Here is an 18569-nt window from a genome sequence, read left to right as displayed (position 1 = left end):
TGCTCAGTGTAATAAAAGAGACACAAGCAAATGGAAGAACATCCCAGGCTCATGGATAGGAAGAATCAATATCGTGAAAATGGCCATACTGCCCAAGGTAATTTATAGATTCAATGCCATCCCCATTAAGCTACAAATGACTTTCTTCACAGAGTTGGAAAAAGCTGCTTTAAAGTTCATATGGAACCAAAAAAAGGTCCGTATTGCCAAGACAATCCTAAGTCATAAGAACAAAGCTGGAGGCATCATGCTACCTGACTTCAAACTACACTACAAGGCTACAGTAACCAAAACAACATGATACTGGTACCAAAACGGAGATATAGACCAATGGAACAGAACAGAGCCCTCAGAAATAATATCACACATCTACAGCCATCTGATCTTTGACAAACCTGAGAGAAACAAGAAATGGGGAAAGGATTCCCTATTTAATAAATGGTGCTGGGAAAATTGGCTAGCCATAAGTAGAAAGCTGAAACTGGATCCTTTCCTTACTCCTTATACGAAAATTAATTCAAGATACATTAGAGACTTCAATATTAGACCTAAAACCATTAAAAACCCTAGAAGAATGCCTAGGTAATACCATTCAGGACATAGGCATGGGCAAGGACTTCATGTCTAAAACACCAAAAGCAACAGCAACAAAAGCCAAAACTGACAAATGGGATCTAATTAAACTAAAGAGCTTCTGCACAGCAAAAGAAACTACCATCAGAGTGAACAGGCAACCTACAGAATGGGAGAAAATTTTTGCAATCTACTCATCTGACAAAGGACTAATATCCAGAACCTACAAAGAACTCAAACAAATTTACAAGAAAAAAACAAACAACCCCATCAAAAAGTGGGCAAAGGATATGAACAGACACTTCTCAAAAGAAGATGTTCATACCACTAACAGACACATGAAAAAATGCTCATCATCACTGGCCATCAGAGAAATGCAAATCAAAACCACAATGAGATACCATCTCACACCAGTTAGAATGGCAATCATTAAAAAGTCAGGAAACAACAGGTGCTGGAGAGGATGTAGAAAAATAGGAACACTTTTACACTGTTGGTGGGATTGTAAACTAGTTCAACCATTGTGGAAAACAGTGTGGTGATTCCTCAAGGATCTAGAACTAGAAATACCATTTGACCCATCCATCCCATTACTGGGTATATACCCAGAGGATTATAAATCATGCTACTATAAAGACACATGCACATGTATGTTTACTGCAGTGCTATTCACAATAGCAAAGACTTGGAATCAACCCAAATGTCCATCAGTGACAGACTGGATTAAGAAAATGTGGTACATATACACCATGGAATAGTATGCAGCTATAAGAAAAGATGAGTTCATGTCCTTTGTAGGGACATGGATGCAGCTGGAAACCATCATTCTCAGCAAACTATCACAAGAACAGAAAAGCAAACACCGTGTGTTCTCACTCATAGATGGGGATTGAACAATGACATCACTTGGACACAGGAAGGGGAACATCACACACCATGGCCTATTGTGGGGGGTGAGGGGAGTGGGGAGGGATAGCATTAGGAGATATACCTAATGTAAATGACAAGTTAATGGGTGCAGCACACCTACATGGAACATGTATACATATGTAACAAACTTGCACGTTGTACACGTGTACCCTAGAACTTAAAGTATAATAATAACAATAATAATAAAAGAAAATTCAGGGTATTCTAAAAACATTAAAAAATTACTTGGTGATTATATGTAAAACAGAATTGAGTTCCAGTCTCAGATAATGATAAAGAATATTACACCTACATGAATTTGAGAGTAACAGCCAAAAGCAGTACAATACGGAGGACATTTCTTCAGTGGGTCCATTAACTCCATGTCCCTGTCAGTCATTTGATAACTAAAACAACCGAAAAAAATTCCAAAATAGCTTTTGGAGATGATATTATCTCACTAAGAACCACTGGTTTCTTGAATGTGGAGTTGGAGAGAGGGAAGATATCTGTTGGTACACAGAAGGGATGATGCCAAGAGCATTAGTTCAATAATTGAAAGAGATCTAGTGGCAGGACTATCCTCACAATTGAACACTCAAAATATCCTTCAGCAAGTATGTATTACCTTTATAATGAAAATATTAAGAAATAAAAGATCATTCTCAAAAGCAAGTATGATCAGCAAAACCCAGATTCTTGGAAAATGTCTGAATACAAAAGTATCTTCACATATCAAATTGTAAGAAAAAGAGAAAGGAGATGAGAAGAGAGAGATTATAGATTTAAAAAGATGTAAATGATATATTATTCAGTTGGAATGTGTGGCTCTTATGAATACTATATATTTGGTTATACTAAATAATTATCATTAATTTTCTTGTGATATTAGAATTCTAGTTTTTTAAAATAAGCCCATATCTCCTAGAAACACAAATTACAATATTTATAGATGAAAACATATAGGATTTTCTTGAAAATAATATGGGGTTGGGGAAAGCAAGTGGAGATATAGCTGAAACAAGATTGGCCATGAGTTCCATTCTATTTCTGGCTTTGTTTTACATATTCCACAATCTTTAAATGAAAAGAAAATTATTAAGATGTGGCTATAGAGAAAGAAGAACTAAGAAGGATCACAGTTTGGTAACATTCTAATTAATGCTATACTTTATAGGGGGAGAAACTTTAAAATATAGAAAGGGAGAAAGAATCCCCCACAGTTTCATCACAGCATCAGTTCTATTGTGATTTGGGGAATTTGGCAATAATTGACACACATTTCTAGAAAGATCATATGAGTACCTTAGCAATTACATTTGTATAAATCTGGTCACCCAGCAGCTTACTCCCTTTGAATGGCATTCTTAGCCTAGGACCCTTTTATTTCCTGGGTTTTGCCATTAACAGAGAATTCTGTCACCCAGTTCCTGGGTTATTTGAATACTGGCTGCAGAATGTTATCTTCCTCTAGCGTACATTTCATGCAAGGTATTAGGCGTGCCTCAGAGTGAGGCTTCTAGAACAGATGGTATAACTGTGTTTGTGCTACTTGCTAGTTAATGTTTATAAACACATAGAATCTGGTGTCAGACTTGCTTACCCTGTAACTCACCTACTGGATATGAAGGTGGAATTGAGAGAGACTTACAGCCCTCACCTACATCCAAATAATAATAGCTCTTCCTTCTACCAATAAAAATCTACTCATTGTGCACTGCCAACTTGGCTTAGATCATTCTGTAACAGATGTGTTCTTGACATTTCCCTTTGAATATAAAATGTTTTTTTTCCTGCAGAATCCACAAGTTCCTTAAGTATTTTAACATACATGCAGTTACATACATACATACATACAGGAGTCTACTACTTAGAGGTCAAATATGGCTTGCCGCCTGTTTTTGTACAGCCAGTGAGCTAAAATTAGTTTCTACAGTTTTAAACAGTTGAAAAATTAAAAGAATATTTTGAGGCACGTGAAAAGTATATAAAATTTCAATTTCATAAGTAAATATATTGGAATACAATTACACTCATTTGTTCATGCTGCTTTCACACCGCAACATGAGATGGACACTGTGTGATACTCAAAGCCTGAAATACTTACTATCTGGCCCTTCACAGAAAAAGTTGGTCAACCCCTGGTGTATATCATAGGTGTTCTTAAACCTATAGAAAACAAATACCATCATATTATGAACTGATATTTAAGTTCCAAATAGCTAACTTAAGAAATATCAGAAGTATGGGCCACCTGTAAGTTGGGAAAAGACTTTAAGAGGGATTTAGTACTTTCATTTTTGAAGTAAGATAAATGTTTATCACTCATGCATAAAAGTTAATAACCTTTGCTAGCCTTTGGACTGAGGCCAGGGCACAGCATCTGACCAAAGACACTGTAAACAAGGAATAGAAATGCCTTGCTCATAAGCAAAAGACAAAAATTAAAACTTAAAAAATTAAAAACCTTGAATGAAATTGTCACTACCATGCTGCCTCAATTTGAAATTCATTTCTATCTTTTTCTCTCTCCTTTTTAATCCTACAGATACATAAAAATGTTTTTTATTTAACATCTGTGCATATTTCATGGTTTTTAATATGCCTGAAAGTTGAATACATTAAGAGGATAATTATAGCATGTTGAGTTCACAGTAATAAACCAATGATAAGTTTTTGATGAAGTTTTGGAGCAAGAGCAGCCAGTTAAAGTGTGCATGCCACTGCCTCCTGTCTAAGTCATTCTGGAGTGATTTGTCAACAAATAGGCCAAGAACTGCCATGAGTAGTTACTTTAAAACAAAAGAAGTAGACACATTTTCATATACTAATCTACAGATTCCTCTGGATTCTGTGTCTCTTCTATTTAACCTCAGTGACAGGCTCTCCAAGTTAGATGAAAACAACCTGTCAAAACAGTAGCTGAGGAAGAAGGTTCTAGCTCATTAAGACTGTGCTCATGATGATCTTATCTCCTGGAAAAATGAAAAGTTAAGCAGGGCAATTCAGATTCACATTTTAAAAATCCAGACAGGGATATTTTTAAATTTATCTCTTTTATTCTTCATTGGCAAAGGCCACATTGAGCATTTTTGGACCATTCTTAAAAAGTGTTGTTAAAAGTGTATGTATTCTCACATGAAAACATCTCTTGATTTTCAAGATTCAGCAATCTATATTTATGAGACACTCACAACCAATGAAGAAGAAATTCAGTATATAATATTAACATATGGAAATATCTGTGGATAAACTCAAACTGGGAGAAAAATCAAAGCTATTTGTTGGTCTGATTTTCAAATGCATGCTTAAGAAATTGTGAAAGAATTTAGTCAAAGTTTTTTATTTAGCCTTACACAGGGTCATGATGCTACATGCTTAATAAAAACTAAATGTTGAATGTGTCACTGAATAATAATATAGATTCCAGTAGGGGTGTGGCAGGCACACCGCTATTTGTTCTAAACTATCAGTGAGTGATTCATCCTTTGTTTCCTAGGGGAATTGGGGAGATCATGCAACCCTGGGGAAACTAGTGTTGACAGTCTACTCAGCTCTACTCGTTCTACTTACTCAGAGTGAGCATCGGGAGGCCATTTTGCCTTTACTTGGAACCCATAGGGACAGTCAGCAAGTCTCTCAGTCTCCCTTGCTAGTCCTGGTACAAACCACTCTGTGTGGAGATTCTGCATGGATCTGCATTTTCAAAACCGTTTACTTCCTAACTCCTAAGACATGATTAGAATTCTGTCCTTGTTTTGCCTGATGTTTCTAATGGCCTCCTACAATAGCAAGAAGAAAAACAGTGTTAAGAGTGTAGCTCTAAGATCCACAGCGTTCAGTCCAAACCCTGGCTCCCTACCTTACCAGCTATGCGACCCGGGCTAGTTGCTTGTTTCCTGATCTGAAAATGGAGAAAACTGTAATTATCTGCATCATGGGGCTGTCGTGAGGATAAATCAACAGTTCTCAATCCAACACGCTGTTACAAATATTTATTCACTTCCTCTTAGATATCTTGAAATGAAATTCATATATAACAACCAAGGCACTTTAATGTAATAACTGTAATATAAGGAAGAAACAAAAAGTAATTTATATAAAAATAATGTGTGTTTCAATAAGTAAATACTTAGACATGATTATTCTAGAAAATTCAATAAATGGCTCCATTATGACACATGTACATGGTATTACCACCGTTAATGTAGCAGCTATAACCACAAGTCATGAGGTGCAGACAGGGACACGATGTCTGAAATAGTGAAAAGTTCTTGATAAGGTTCCAAACAAAATGGAGTACAATCTTCCTTCAATTTACATGACAGATGTGCTCTTGAAAATGTCACTATCTTCAAACCATTCAAAAATTACTTTCTGTTTATATGCAAAACAAAAGTAGGCTCTGGACTTGAAAAATTATAAACACAAGATTTTGTCTATAGGAATAGCCACAGAACATTACAGACATGTACAAGAGCTAGTTCTTCATTATGTGGGACTGTCTTTCACCATGCAGGAAGTCTAGCGTTTCTTGGCCCTCACCCACTAAATGTTACGGGTACTCTCAAATCCCTGTGAAACCAAAAATATTCCTGCAAATTTTCACAATGCCTCCAGGGGGCGATAACATCCCCATTAAGGACCACTGGATCAAATGACAGGAAACACAAAAACAGGGTTCATCACATAGTCAATGTTCCATTTATAAAAGGTTTGGTTTCTTGTTTGTTTGAAGTTTTTTCTTTTTAAGTTTTTTTTCCCCAATTTTCATTTTAGGTTCATGAGGTACATATGCAGGTTCGTTACATGGGTAAATTGCATGTCATGGAGGTTTGGCGTACAGATTATTTCATCATGCAGGTACTGAGCACAGTTCCCAATAGGTAGATTTTTCAATCATTCTCCTCCAACCCTGAACCCTCAAGTGTGCCCCAGTGTCTATTGTTCCCTTCCTTGTTTCCTAGTATATTCAATGTTTAGCTTCCACCTGAAAGTGAAGACGTGGTATTTGATTTTCTGTCCCTGCATTAATTCACTTTGAATAATGGCCTAAAGTTGCATCCATGTTGCTGCAAAGGGCATGATTTCATTTTTTATAGTGATAGTATTCCATGTTGTTTATGTACCACATTTCTTCATCAAGCCCACCACTGATAGGCGTCTAGGTTGATTCCTTGCCTTTGCTATTGTGAATAGTTCTATGATGACCATATATGTGCATGTGTCTTTATTATTATTATTATTATACTTTAAGTTCTGAGATACATGGCAGAACATGCAGGTTTGTTACATAGGTACACACGTGCCATGGTGGTTTGCTGCACCCATCAACTGGTCATCTATATGAGGTACTTCTCCTAATGCTATCCTTCCCCTAGCCCCCAACCCCCAACAGGCCCTGGTGTGTGATATTCCCTCCTTGTGTTCATGTGTTCTCATTGTTCAAATCCCACTTGTGAGTGGAAACAAGCGGTGTTGGTTTTCTGCTCCTGTATTAGTTTGCTGAGAATGATAGTTTCCAATTTCATCCATGTCCCTGCAAAGGACATGAACTCATCCTTTTTTATGGCTGCATAGTATTCCGTGGTGAATATGTGCCACATTTTCTTTATCCAGTCTATCATTGGTGGGCATTTGGGTTGGTTCCAAATCTTTGCTATTGTAAATAATACTGTAATAAACATGTGTGTGCATGTGTCTTTATGATAGAATGATTTATAATCCTTTGGGTACATACCCAGTAATGGGATTGCTGGGTCAAATGATATTTCTGGTCCAGATCCTTAAGGAATCATCACACTGTTGTCCACAATGGTTGAATGAATTTACACACCCACCAACAGTGTAAAAGTATTCTTATTTCTCCACATCCTCTCTGGCATCTGTTGTTCCCTGACTTTTTAATGATCGCCATTCTAACTGCCGTAAGGTGGTATCTCATTGTGGTTTTGATTTCCATTTCTCTAATGACCTGTGATGATGAGCATTTTTTCATATGTTGGTTGGCCACATAAATATCTTTTCTTGAGGAGTATCTGTTCATATCCTTTGTCCACTTTTTGATGAGGTTGTTTTTTTTTTCCTGTAAACTTGTTTAAGTTCCTTGTAGATTCTGAATATTAGCCGCTTGTCAGATGGATAGATTGCAAGAATTTTCTCCCATTCTGTAGGTTGCAAGTTCACTCTGATGGTAATTTCTTTTGCTGTGCAGAAGCTCTTTAGTTTAATTAGATCCCATTTGCCAATTTCGGCTTTTGTTGCCATTGCTTTTGGTGTTTTACTCAGGAAGCCTTTGTCCATGCCTATGTCCTGAATGGTATTACGTAGGTTTTCTTCTAGGGTTTTTATGGCTTTAGGTCTCACATTTAAGTCTCTAATCCATCTTGAGTTAATTTTTGTATCAGATGTTAGGAAGTGGTCCAGTTTCAGTTTTCTGCGTATGGCTAGACAGTTTTCCAAACATCATTTATTAAATAGGGAATCCTTTCCCCATTACTTGTTTTTGTCAGGTTTATCAAAGATCAGATGGTTGAAGATGTGTGGTGTTTTATTTCTGAGGCCTCTGCTCTCTTCCATTGGTCTATATATCTGTTTTGGTACCAGTACCATAATGTTTTGGTTACTGTAGCCTTGTAGTATAGTTTGAAGTCAGGTAACGTGATGCCACCAGCTGTGTTCTTTTCGCTTAGGATTATCTTGGATATACGGGCTCTTTTATGGTTCCATATGAAATTTAAAGTAGTTTTTCCTGATTCTGTGAAGAAAGTCAGTGGTAGCTTGATGGGGATAGCATTGAATCTATAAGTTACTTTGGGCAGAATGGCCATTTTCACAATATTAATTCTTCCTATCCATGAGCATGGAAAGTTTTTCCATTGATTGTGTCCTCTCTTATTTCCTTGAGCGATAGTTTGTACCTCTTCTTGAAGAGGTCCTTCACATCCCTTGTAAATTGTAGTCCTAGGTATTTTATTCTCTTTGTAGTAATTGTAAATGGAAGTTCACTCATGATTTGGCTCTCTGATTGTCTATTATTGGTTATAGGAATACTTGTGATATTTGCACATTGATTTTGTATCCTGAGACTTTGCTGAAGTTGCTTATCAGCTTACAGAGATTTGGGGCTGAGACAATGGGGTTTTCTAAATATACAATCATGTCATCTGCGAACAGAGACAGTTTGACTTCCTCTCTTCCTATTTGAATACCATTTATTTCTTTCTGTTGCCTGATTGCACTGGCCAGAACTTCCAATGCTATGTTGAATAGGAGTGATGAGAGAGGGCATGCTTGTCTTGTGGCAGTTTTCAAAGGGAATGCTTCCAGATTTTGCCCATTGAGTATGATATTGGCTGTGGGTTTGTCATAAATAGCTCTTATTACTTTGAGATACGTTCCATCAATACCTAGTTTATTGAGAGTTTTTAGCATGAAGGGCTGTTGAATTTTGTCGAAGGCCTTTTCTGCATCTATTGAGATAATCGTGTGGTTTCTGTCGTTGGTTCTGTTTATGTGATGGATTACATTTATTGATTTGAGTATGCTGAACCAGTCTTGCATCCCAGGGATGAAGCCGACTTTATCATGGTGGATAAGCTTTTTGATGTGCTGCTGGATTCGGTTTGCCAGTATTTTATTGAGGATTATTGCATCAATGTTCATCAGGGATATTGGCCTGAAATTTTCTTTTTTGTTGTGTCTCTGTCAGGTTTTGGTATCAGGATGATGTTGGCCTCATAAAATGAGTTAAACAGGAGTCCCTCTTTTTCTACTGTTTGGAATAGTTTCAGAAGGAAAGGTCCCATCTCCTCTTTGTACCTCTGGTGGAATTTGGCTGTGAATCCCTCTGTTCCTGGGTTTTTTGTTTTTTTTTTTGTTGTTGTTGGTAGGCTATTAATTACTGCCTCAATTTCAGAACTTTTTATAGGTCTATTCGGGGATTTGACTTCTTCCTGGTTTAATCTTGGGAGGGTGTATGTGTCCAGGAATGTATCCATTTCTTCTAGATTTCCTAGATAACTTGCATAAAGCATGCTCTGATGGTAGTTTGTATTTTTGTGGGATCAGTGGTAACATCCCCTTTATCATTTTTTATGGTGTCTATTTGATTCTTCTCTCTTTTCTTCTTGATTAGTCTGGCTAGTGTTCTATTTTGTTAATATTTTTTTTTAAAAAAAACTAGCTCCTGAATTCATTGATTTTCTGAAGGGTTTTTGTGTCTCTCTTTCCTTCATTTCTGCAGTGATCTTTGTTATTTCTTGTCTTCTGATAGCTTTTGAATGTGTTTGCTCTTGCTTCTCTAGTTCTTTTAATTGTGATGTTAGGGTGTCAATTTTAGATCTTTCCTGCTTTCTCTTGTGGGCACTTAGTGCTATAAATTTCCCTCTAAACACTGCTTTAGCTGTGTCCCAGAGATTCTGCTATATTGTCTCTTTGTTCTCATTGGTTTCAAAGAACTTATTTATTTCTGCCTTCATTTCATTACTTACCCAGTAGTCATTCAGAGCAGGTTGTTCTGTTTCCATGTAGTTGTGCCGTTTTGAGTGAGTTTCTTAATCCTGAGTTCTAATTTGATTGCACTGTGGTCTAAGAGACAGTTTCTTATTATTTCTATTCGTTTGCATTTGCTGAGGAGTGTTTTGCTTCTGATTATGTGGTCAATTTTAGAAAAGGTGTGATGTGGTGTTGAGAAGAATGTATCTTCTGTTGATTTGGGGTGGAGAGTTCTATAAATGTCTATTAAGTCCACTTGGTCCAGCACTGTGTTCAAGTCCTGAATATCCTTGTCAATATTCTCTCTCATTGATCTGTCTAATATTGACAGTGGGGTGTTAAAGGCTCCCACTATTATTGTATGGGAGTCTAGGTCTCTTTGTAGGTCTCTAAGAACTTGCTTTATAAATCTGGGTGCACCTATATTCGGTGCATATATATTTAAGATAGTTAGCTCTTTGTGTTGCATTGATCCCTTTACCATTATGTAATGCCCTTCTTTTTCTGTTTTGATCTTTGTTGGTTTAAAGTTTGTTTTATCAGAGACTAGGATTGCAACCCCTGCTTGTTTTTGCTTTCCATTTAGTCCATTTACATTTAAGGTTCATATTGGTATGTGTGAATTTGATACTGTCATTATGATGCTAGCTGGTTATTTTGCCCATAAGTTGATGCATAGTGTCAATGCATCAACTTATGGGCATAAGTGTCAATGGTCTTTGCAATTTGATACATTTTTGTATCATCTTCATAGTGTCAATGGTCTTTGCAATTTGATACATTTTTGCAGTGGCTGGTACCGGTTGTTCCTTTCAATGTTTAGTGCTTCCTTCAGGAGGTCTTATAAGGCAGGCCTGGTGGTGACAAAATCTCTCAGCGTTTGCTTGTCTGCAAAGGATTTTATTTCTTCTTCACTTATGAAACTTAGTTTGGCTGGATATTAAATTCTGGGTCGAAATTCTTTTCTTTAAGAATGCTGAATATTGGGCCTCACTCTCTTCTGGCATGTAGGATTTCTGTAGAGAGATCCGCTGTTAGTCTGATGGGCTCCCTTTTGTGGGTAACCTGACCTTTCTGTCTGGCTGCCCTTAACATTTTTTCCTTCATTTCAACCTTGGTGAATCTGATGATTCTGTGTCTTGGGATTGCTCTTTTCTAAGAGTATCTTTGTGGTATTCTCTGTATTTCCTGAATTTGATTGTTGGCCTGTCTTGCTAGGTTTAGGAAGTTCTCCTGGACAATATTCTGAAGAGTGTTTTCCAGCTTGATTCCATTCTCCCGGTTACCTTCAGGTATACCAATCAAATGTAGGTTTGGTCTTTTCACATAGTCCCATATTTCTTAGAGGCTTTGTTCATTCTTTTTCTTTCTTTTTTCTGTAATCTTGTCTTTATGCTTTATTTCATTAATTTGATCTTCAATGCATGATGTCCTTTATTCTGCTTGATCGATTCAGCTATTGATACTTGTGTATTCTTCATGAAGTTCTCGTGCTGTGTTTTTCAGCTCCATCAGGTCATTTATGTTCTTCTCCAAACTGGCTATTCTAGTTAGAAATTCCTCTAACCTTGTTTCAAGGTTCTTAGCTTCCTTGCATTGGGTTAGAACATGTTTCTGTAGCTCAGATGTTATTACCCACCTTCTGAAGCCTACTTCTGTCAATTCGTCAAACTCATTCTCCATCTAGTTTTGTTCCCTTGCTGGCAAAGAGTTGTGATCCTTTGGAAGAGAAGTGGCTTTCTGATTTTTGGAATTTTCAGCCTTTTCACACTGGTTTTTCCTCATCTTCGTGGATTTATCTACCTTTTGTCTTTGATGATGACTTTCGAATTGGGTTTCTGTGTGGACATCCTTTTTGTTGATGTTGATGCTATTCCTTTCTGTTTGTTAGTTTTACTTCTAACAGGCCGCTCTGCTGCAGGTCTGCTGGAGTTTGCTGGAGGTCCATTGCAGACCCTGTTTGCCTGGGTATCACCAGCGAAGGCTGCAGAACAGCAAAGATTGCTGCCTGTTCCCTCCTCTGGAAGCTTCATCCCAGAAAGGCACCCACCAGTAGCCAGCCAGAGCTCTCCTGCATGAGACGGCTGTTGACCCCTGCTGGGAGGTGTCTCCCAGTCAGGAGGCACGGGGGTCAGGGACTCACTTGAGGAAGCAGTTGGTCCCTTAGCAGAACTCCAGCACTGTGCTAGGAGATCCGCTGCTTTCTTCAGAGCCAGCAGGCAGGAATGTTTGATTCTGCTGAAGCTACACCCACAGCCATCCCCTCCCCAGATGATCTGTCCCAGGGACATGGAAGTTTTATCTGTAAGTCCCTGACTGGGGCTGCTGCATTTCTTTCAGAGCTGCCCTGCCCTAAAAGGAGGAATCTAGAGAGGCTGTCTTGCTACAGCAGCTTTGCTGAGCTGCAGTGGGCTCCACCCAGTTCAAACTTCCTGGTAGTTTGCTTACAGTGTGAAGGGAAAACCAACTGCTCAAGCCTCAGTAATGGCAGATGCCCCTCCTCCCATCAAGATCCAGCATCCCAGGTAGACTTCAGACTGCTGTGCTGGCAGCAAGAATTTCAAGCCAGTGGATCTTAGCTTGATGGGCTCCATGGAGGTGGGCTCCACTGAGCTAGACCACTTTGCTCCCTGGCTCCAGCTCCCTTTCCAGGGGATTAAATGGTTCTATCTTGCTGGCATTCCAGGTGTCACTGGGGTATGAATAAAAACTCCTGCAGCTAGCTCAGTGTCTGCCCAAATGGCCACCCAGTTTTGTGCTTGAAATCCAGGGCCCTGGTGGCATAGGCACCTGAGGGAATCTCTTGGTCTGTGGGTTGCAAAGACCATGGGAAAAGCATAGTATCTGGGCCAAAGTGCACCATTCCTCTGCATGTGTCTTTAAGGTAAAACAATTTATATTCTTTTTGTTATCTACCCAGTAATGGGATTCCTGGGCCAAATGATACTTCTGTTTTAAGTTATTCGAACAATCTCAAAACTGCTTTTGACAATGGCTGAACTAGTTTACATTCCCACCTAGAGTATATAAGCATTCCGTTTTCTCCACAACTTCACCAGCATCTGTTATTTTTAAAATTTTTAGTAATAGCCATTGTGATTGGCATGAGATGATATCTCATTGTGGTTTTGATTTGCATTTCTTTGATGATTAGTAATGTGGAGGATTTTTTCATATGCTTGTTGGCCGCATGTATGCCTTATTTTAAGAAGTGACCGTTCATGTCCTTTGCCCATTTTAAAATGAGGTTGTTTGTTTTTTGCTTGTTGAATCAAGTTCGTTATAGATTCTGGATATTAGACCTTCATTGGATGCATAGTTTGCAAATATTTCTCCCATTCTGTAGGTTCCCTGTTTACTGTATTGATAGTTTCTTTTGCTGTGCAGTTCTTTAGTTTAAGTAAGCCCTACTTGTCAATTTTTGTTTTTGTTGCATTTGCTTTTAGTCTTCATTACAAAATCTTTGCCAGGGCTGATATTCAGGATGGTATTTTCTAAGTTTTCTCCTGGAATTTTTATAGTTTTAGGTTTTTCCATTTAAGTCTTTCATTTGTCTTGAGTTGACTTTTGTATATAGTGAAAGGAGTAAGTCCAGTTTCAATCATCTGCATATGGCTATCCAGTTATCCTAGCATCATTTATTGAATAAGAAGTCTTTTCTTCATTGCTTGTTATTGTCAGCTTTGCTGAAGATCAGATGGTTGTAGGTGTGTGGCTTTATTTCTGGTTTCTGTATTCTGTTCCATTGGCCTATATGTCTGTTTTTGTATTAGTACCATGCTGTTTTGGTCACTGTAGCCTTGTAGTATAGTTTGAAGTCAGGTAATGTTCATCTCTGGTTTTGTTCTTTTTCTTAGGATTATTTTGGCTATTTGGGCTCTTTTTTGGTTCCATATGAATTTTAGAATAGTTTTTTTCAAATTCTGTGAATAATGTAATTGGTAGTTTGATAGAAATAGCATTGAATCTGTAAGTTGCATTGGGAAGTATAGCCATTTTAATGATATTGATTTTTCCAATCCATTAGCATAAAATTTTTTTCATTTGTTTGTGTCAGCTCTGATTTCTTTTAGCAGTGTTTTGTAGTTCTGTTTGTAGACTTCTTTCACCTCCCTGGTTAGCTGTGTTCCTAGGTATTTTATTCTTTTTGTAGCTAGTGTAAATGTGGTTTTGTTCTTTATTTGATTCTCATTGGCAGCACTGGTGTATTAAAAGGCTACTGATTTTTCAACATTGATTTTGTATTAAAAAAAACTTTACTAAAGTTGTTTATCCGATATAGGAAACTTTGGGAGAAGACTATGTGGTTTTCTAGGTACAAGATCATATCATCTGTGAAGAGAAATAGTTTTACTTCCTCTCTTTCTATCTGGATGTCATTTATTTCTTTCTCTTGCTGATTGCTCTTGTTAGCACTTCCAATACTATGTTGAATAGGAGTGGCAAGAGTGGGAATACTTGTCTTGTTCCAGTTGTCAAAAGAAAGAAATGTTTCCAGCTTTTGCCTGTTCAGTGTGATGTTGGTCATGGGTTTGTCATAGATGACACATATCATTTTGAGGTATAGTTCTTTAATGCCCAGTTCCTTGAGGGTTTTTAACGTGAAGAGATGTTAAATTTCATTGAAAGTCTTTGCCGTGTCTATTGAGATGATCTTTTTTTTTTTTAGTTCTGTGTATGTGATGAATCACATTTGTTGATTTGCATACGTTAAACCAACTTCATATCCCAGGAATAAAGCCTACTTGATCATGGTAGGTTAACTTTTTGATGTGCTGCTGGGTTTGTTTTGCTAGTATTTTGTGAATAATTTTTGCATCGATGTTCATCAGGGATATTTGGTGCCATTTTCTTTTTTTGTTGTGTCACTTCCAGGTTTTGGTATCAGAATGATGCTAACTTCATAGAATGAGTTAGGGAGGAGTCCTTTCTCTTCAATTTTTTGGAACAGTTTCAGTAGGATTGGTACCAGCTCTTCTTTATATGTCTAATAGAATTTAACGTGAATCTGTCTGGTTGGTGGTCTTTGTTTGAAAAATTACTATTACTGATTCAATTTTGGAACTCATTATTGGTCTGTTTAGGGTTTTGATTTCTTCCTGGTTTGATCTTGGGAGATTGTATGTTTCCAGGATTTATTCATAATCTTCTAGGTTTTCTAGTTTGTGTGCATAGAGGTGTTTGTAATAGATGGGTTTTCTTTTTTGTATTTCTGTGGGGTTGGGGGTAGTGTTCCCTTTGTCATTTCTGATTGTGTTTATTTTGGTCTTCTTTTTTTTTTCTTTATTAGTCTAGCCAGCAGTCTATTAATTTTAGTTAGTCTTTCAAAGAACCAACCTTTGGTTTCATTGATTTTCTTGTATGGTTTTTCTCATCTCCATTTCATTCAATTCAGCTCTGATTTTGGTTATTTCTTGTCTCCTGCTAGTTGTGGGATTGGTTTGCCCTTGTTTTTCTAGTTCCTCTAGGTGTGATATTAGATTGTTAATTGGAGCTCTTTCCAACATTTTGATATGGGTGTTTAGCACTGTAAACCTTCCTCTTAACACTGCTTTAGCTGTGACTCAGAGATTCTGGTATGTTGTATCTTTGTTTTCATTAGTTTCAAAGAATCTGTTAATTTCTGCCTGTATTAGGCAATTTTTATGCTGATGATAAAGACACACCCAAGATTGGGCAATTTACAAAAGAAAGAGATTTAATTGGACTTACAGTTCCATGTGGCTGGGGAAGTCTCACAATCATGGTAAAAGGCAAAGAGGACCAAGTGCCATCTTACATGGATTGCAGCAGGCAAAGAGAGAATGAGGAAGATGCAAAAGTGGAAACCCTGATAAAGCCATTAGATCTCATGAGACTTATTCACTACCATGAGAACAGTATGGGGAGGAAACTGCCCCCATGATTCAATTATCTCCCACAAGGTCCCTCCCACAACACATAGGAATTATGGGGGTACAATTCACGATGAGATTTAGGTGAGGACACAGAGCCAAACCATATCACTATCTCAATCTCATTGTTTACCCAAAAGTCATTCAGGAGCAGATCATTTAACTTACTTGTAATTGTATGGTTTTGAGAGATCTTCTTGACATAGATTTCTATTTTTATTGTGCTGCAATCTAAGAGTGTGGTGGCTATGATTTTGTTTTTTTGCATTTGATGAGAGTTGTTTTATGGCTGACTGTGTGGTCAGTTTTAGTGTATGTGCCATGTGCAGATGAGAAGAATATATATTCTCTTGTTGAGTGGACTGTTCTGTAGATTCTGTCAGGCCCATTTGGTCAAGTGTCAAGTTTAGATCCTAAATATCTTTGTAAGTTTTTTACCTTCATGATCTGTCTAATACTTTCAGTGGGGTATTGAAGGCTCTCACTATTATCGTGTGTTCATCTAAGTCTCTTTGTAGTTCTCTAAGAACTTGTTTTATGAGTCTGGGTGCTCTAGTGTTGGGAGTATATATTTAGGATAGTGAAGGTTTCTTGTTGAATTGAACCTTTGTCATTAAGTAATACCCTTATTTGTTCTTTTTTATCTTTGTTGGTTTAAAGCCTGTTTCATCTGAAATAAAAATAGCAAGTCCTGCCTTTTTCTGTTTTTCCATTTGCTTGATAAATCTTTCTCCATCCTTTTATTTTAAGCCTAAAGTTGTCATTGCTTGTGAGATGGGTCTGTCTTATAGACAGCATATGGTTAGGTCTTGCTTCTTTGTCCAACTTGCCACTCTACACCTTTTAAGTGGGGCCTTTTAGCCCATTTACATTCAAGGTTAATATTGATAACATGTGAGTTAGATCTTATCATCACATTGTTAGCTGGTTGTTATATAGACTTGATTGTGTAGTTGCTTTATACTGTCAATGGTCTACATGCCTAAGTGTGTTTTTGTGGTGGTTGGTAATGGTCTTTCATTTTCATGTCTAGCGTTCCCTTAAGGACCTCATGTAAGGCAGGTCAGGCCTGATGGTAACAAATTCCCTTAGCATTTGCTTGCCTGAAAGAATTTTATTTCTCCTTTGATTATGACATTTAGTTGGTTGAATATAAATTTTTTGTTTTTAATTTTTCTTTAGGTATACTAATTATAGGCCTCCAATCTCTTCTGTCTTGTAGGATTTCTGCTGAAAGCTCCACTGTTAGCCTAATGAGGTTCCCTTTGTAGGTGACCTTCCCTTCTGTCTAGATGCCTTTAATATATTTTCTTTATTGTAGACCTTAGAGAATCTGATGACTATGTGTCTTGGGGATTGTTGCATTGTATAATACTTCTAGGAGTTTTCTAAATTCTCTGAATTTTAATGTCAACCTCTCTGGCAAGATTGGGGACATTTTCATGGACTATATCTTCAAATACGTTTTCCACATTGCTTGCTCTTGCTCTCTCTTACTCTTTCAGGGATGCCAGTGAGTCATAGGTTTGGTCTCTATGTAAAAATATGGAACTCTTTATGAGTTTCTATGTCATCCCTATGCAGTGGCCATTTTAATCCTCTCTGTATCATTCCAATTTTATTATATGTAGTGCCAAAGTAAATACCACTTATAACTGTTTTTGCAAACTCTTTACATTTCCATAAAGTGTCTTCCACCATGCTTAACAACTGTCCTCTACAGTACATTCTCACACCTGATTGGATGCTGGCAAAATAGAAATTGTTCTATTGGAGCTTTGCTGTAGGTTAGAGCAGAACATGAGAGTCAGTGTACACTTTGCCTTAAAGAGATGATGTTACTCTCACCATTGGTAAATAGGAAAACAAAGAGCAAGTTCTCCTCCATTATTTATCAAATGATAGGAAGAGCAGTTAAAAAGGCATAAGGACCAAAGAAAATATTCACCTTGGCCTTCTGAAGGTTCACTGAAAAATGAACTCACAAAAATTAGATTTGTGAGAGAAAAGGCATATGAATTCATTTAACACGTATACATAGGAGCCTTCAGAACAAAGACCCAACCCCTCCAGTGGGGTACAGAAACTTAGATATCACCTCAAGGTTATAGAAAGATGGGAACATGAGCACTTCAATAACTGCTAAAAAGGAGCTCTAAATCTTGAGCCAAATCCTTGAAATATACCAAAATAGAACTTCCTTAAAGCATAAATCTCACATGATCTACAAAACAATAACACAATGAAAAAAAGACATTGAGGCAACAGCTAGCACAATGGATAGAATAGTACCTCACATCTCAATGCTAACATTGAATGTAAGTGGCTTAATGCTCCTCTTAAATGATACAGCATGGAAGAATGGATAAGAATTCACCAACCAAGTATCTGCTGTCTTGAAGAGATTCACCTAACACATAAAGACTCATATAAACTTAAGGTAAAAAGGTGGAAAAGATATTTCATGCAAACGAACACCAAAAGAAAGCAGGAGTCACTATTCTTATATCAAACAAAACAGACTTTAAAGCAACAAGAGTTAAAAAAGACAAAGAGAAACATTATACAATGACAAAAGGACTAGTCCAACAGGAAAATATCAGTCTTAAATATATATTCACCTAACAAACACTAGAGCTCCCAAATTTATAAAAACAATTACTATAGACCTAAGAAATGAGGTACACAGCAACACAA

General features: G+C 37.3%; 2 protein-coding genes and 1 non-coding gene across 4 annotated transcripts in view; 2 read left to right on the top strand and 1 right to left on the bottom strand.

Annotated features, from left to right (window-relative positions):
* The window catches only part of LOC126952142 (cytochrome c oxidase subunit 7A2, mitochondrial), a 1153643-nt gene that overhangs the window by 290746 nt on the left and 844328 nt on the right, over window positions 1–18569 (top strand). The gene's annotated exons all lie outside the window — the stretch shown is intronic.
* The window catches only part of COL12A1 (collagen type XII alpha 1 chain), a 1021934-nt gene continuing 1004882 nt past the window's right edge, over window positions 1518–18569 (top strand). Inside the window, exon 1 of the mRNA XM_050786415.1 lies at window positions 1518–1527. The gene's annotated coding sequence lies outside the window, so the exon portion shown is untranslated. The remainder of the gene's footprint in view (window positions 1528–18569) is intronic.
* On the bottom strand, window positions 17412–17518 carry LOC126953984 (U6 spliceosomal RNA). Its single transcript, XR_007725453.1, has one exon. It is a non-coding gene; the product is annotated as a U6 spliceosomal RNA (small nuclear RNA).

The sequence above is a fragment of the Macaca thibetana genome, chromosome 4 (genome assembly GCF_024542745.1).
Source record: "Macaca thibetana thibetana isolate TM-01 chromosome 4, ASM2454274v1, whole genome shotgun sequence".
Classification (NCBI taxonomy): Eukaryota; Metazoa; Chordata; class Mammalia; order Primates; family Cercopithecidae; genus Macaca; species Macaca thibetana.
The sequence above is the reverse complement of the archived record's forward strand: the minus strand, read 5'-3'. Positions and strand labels throughout refer to the sequence as shown.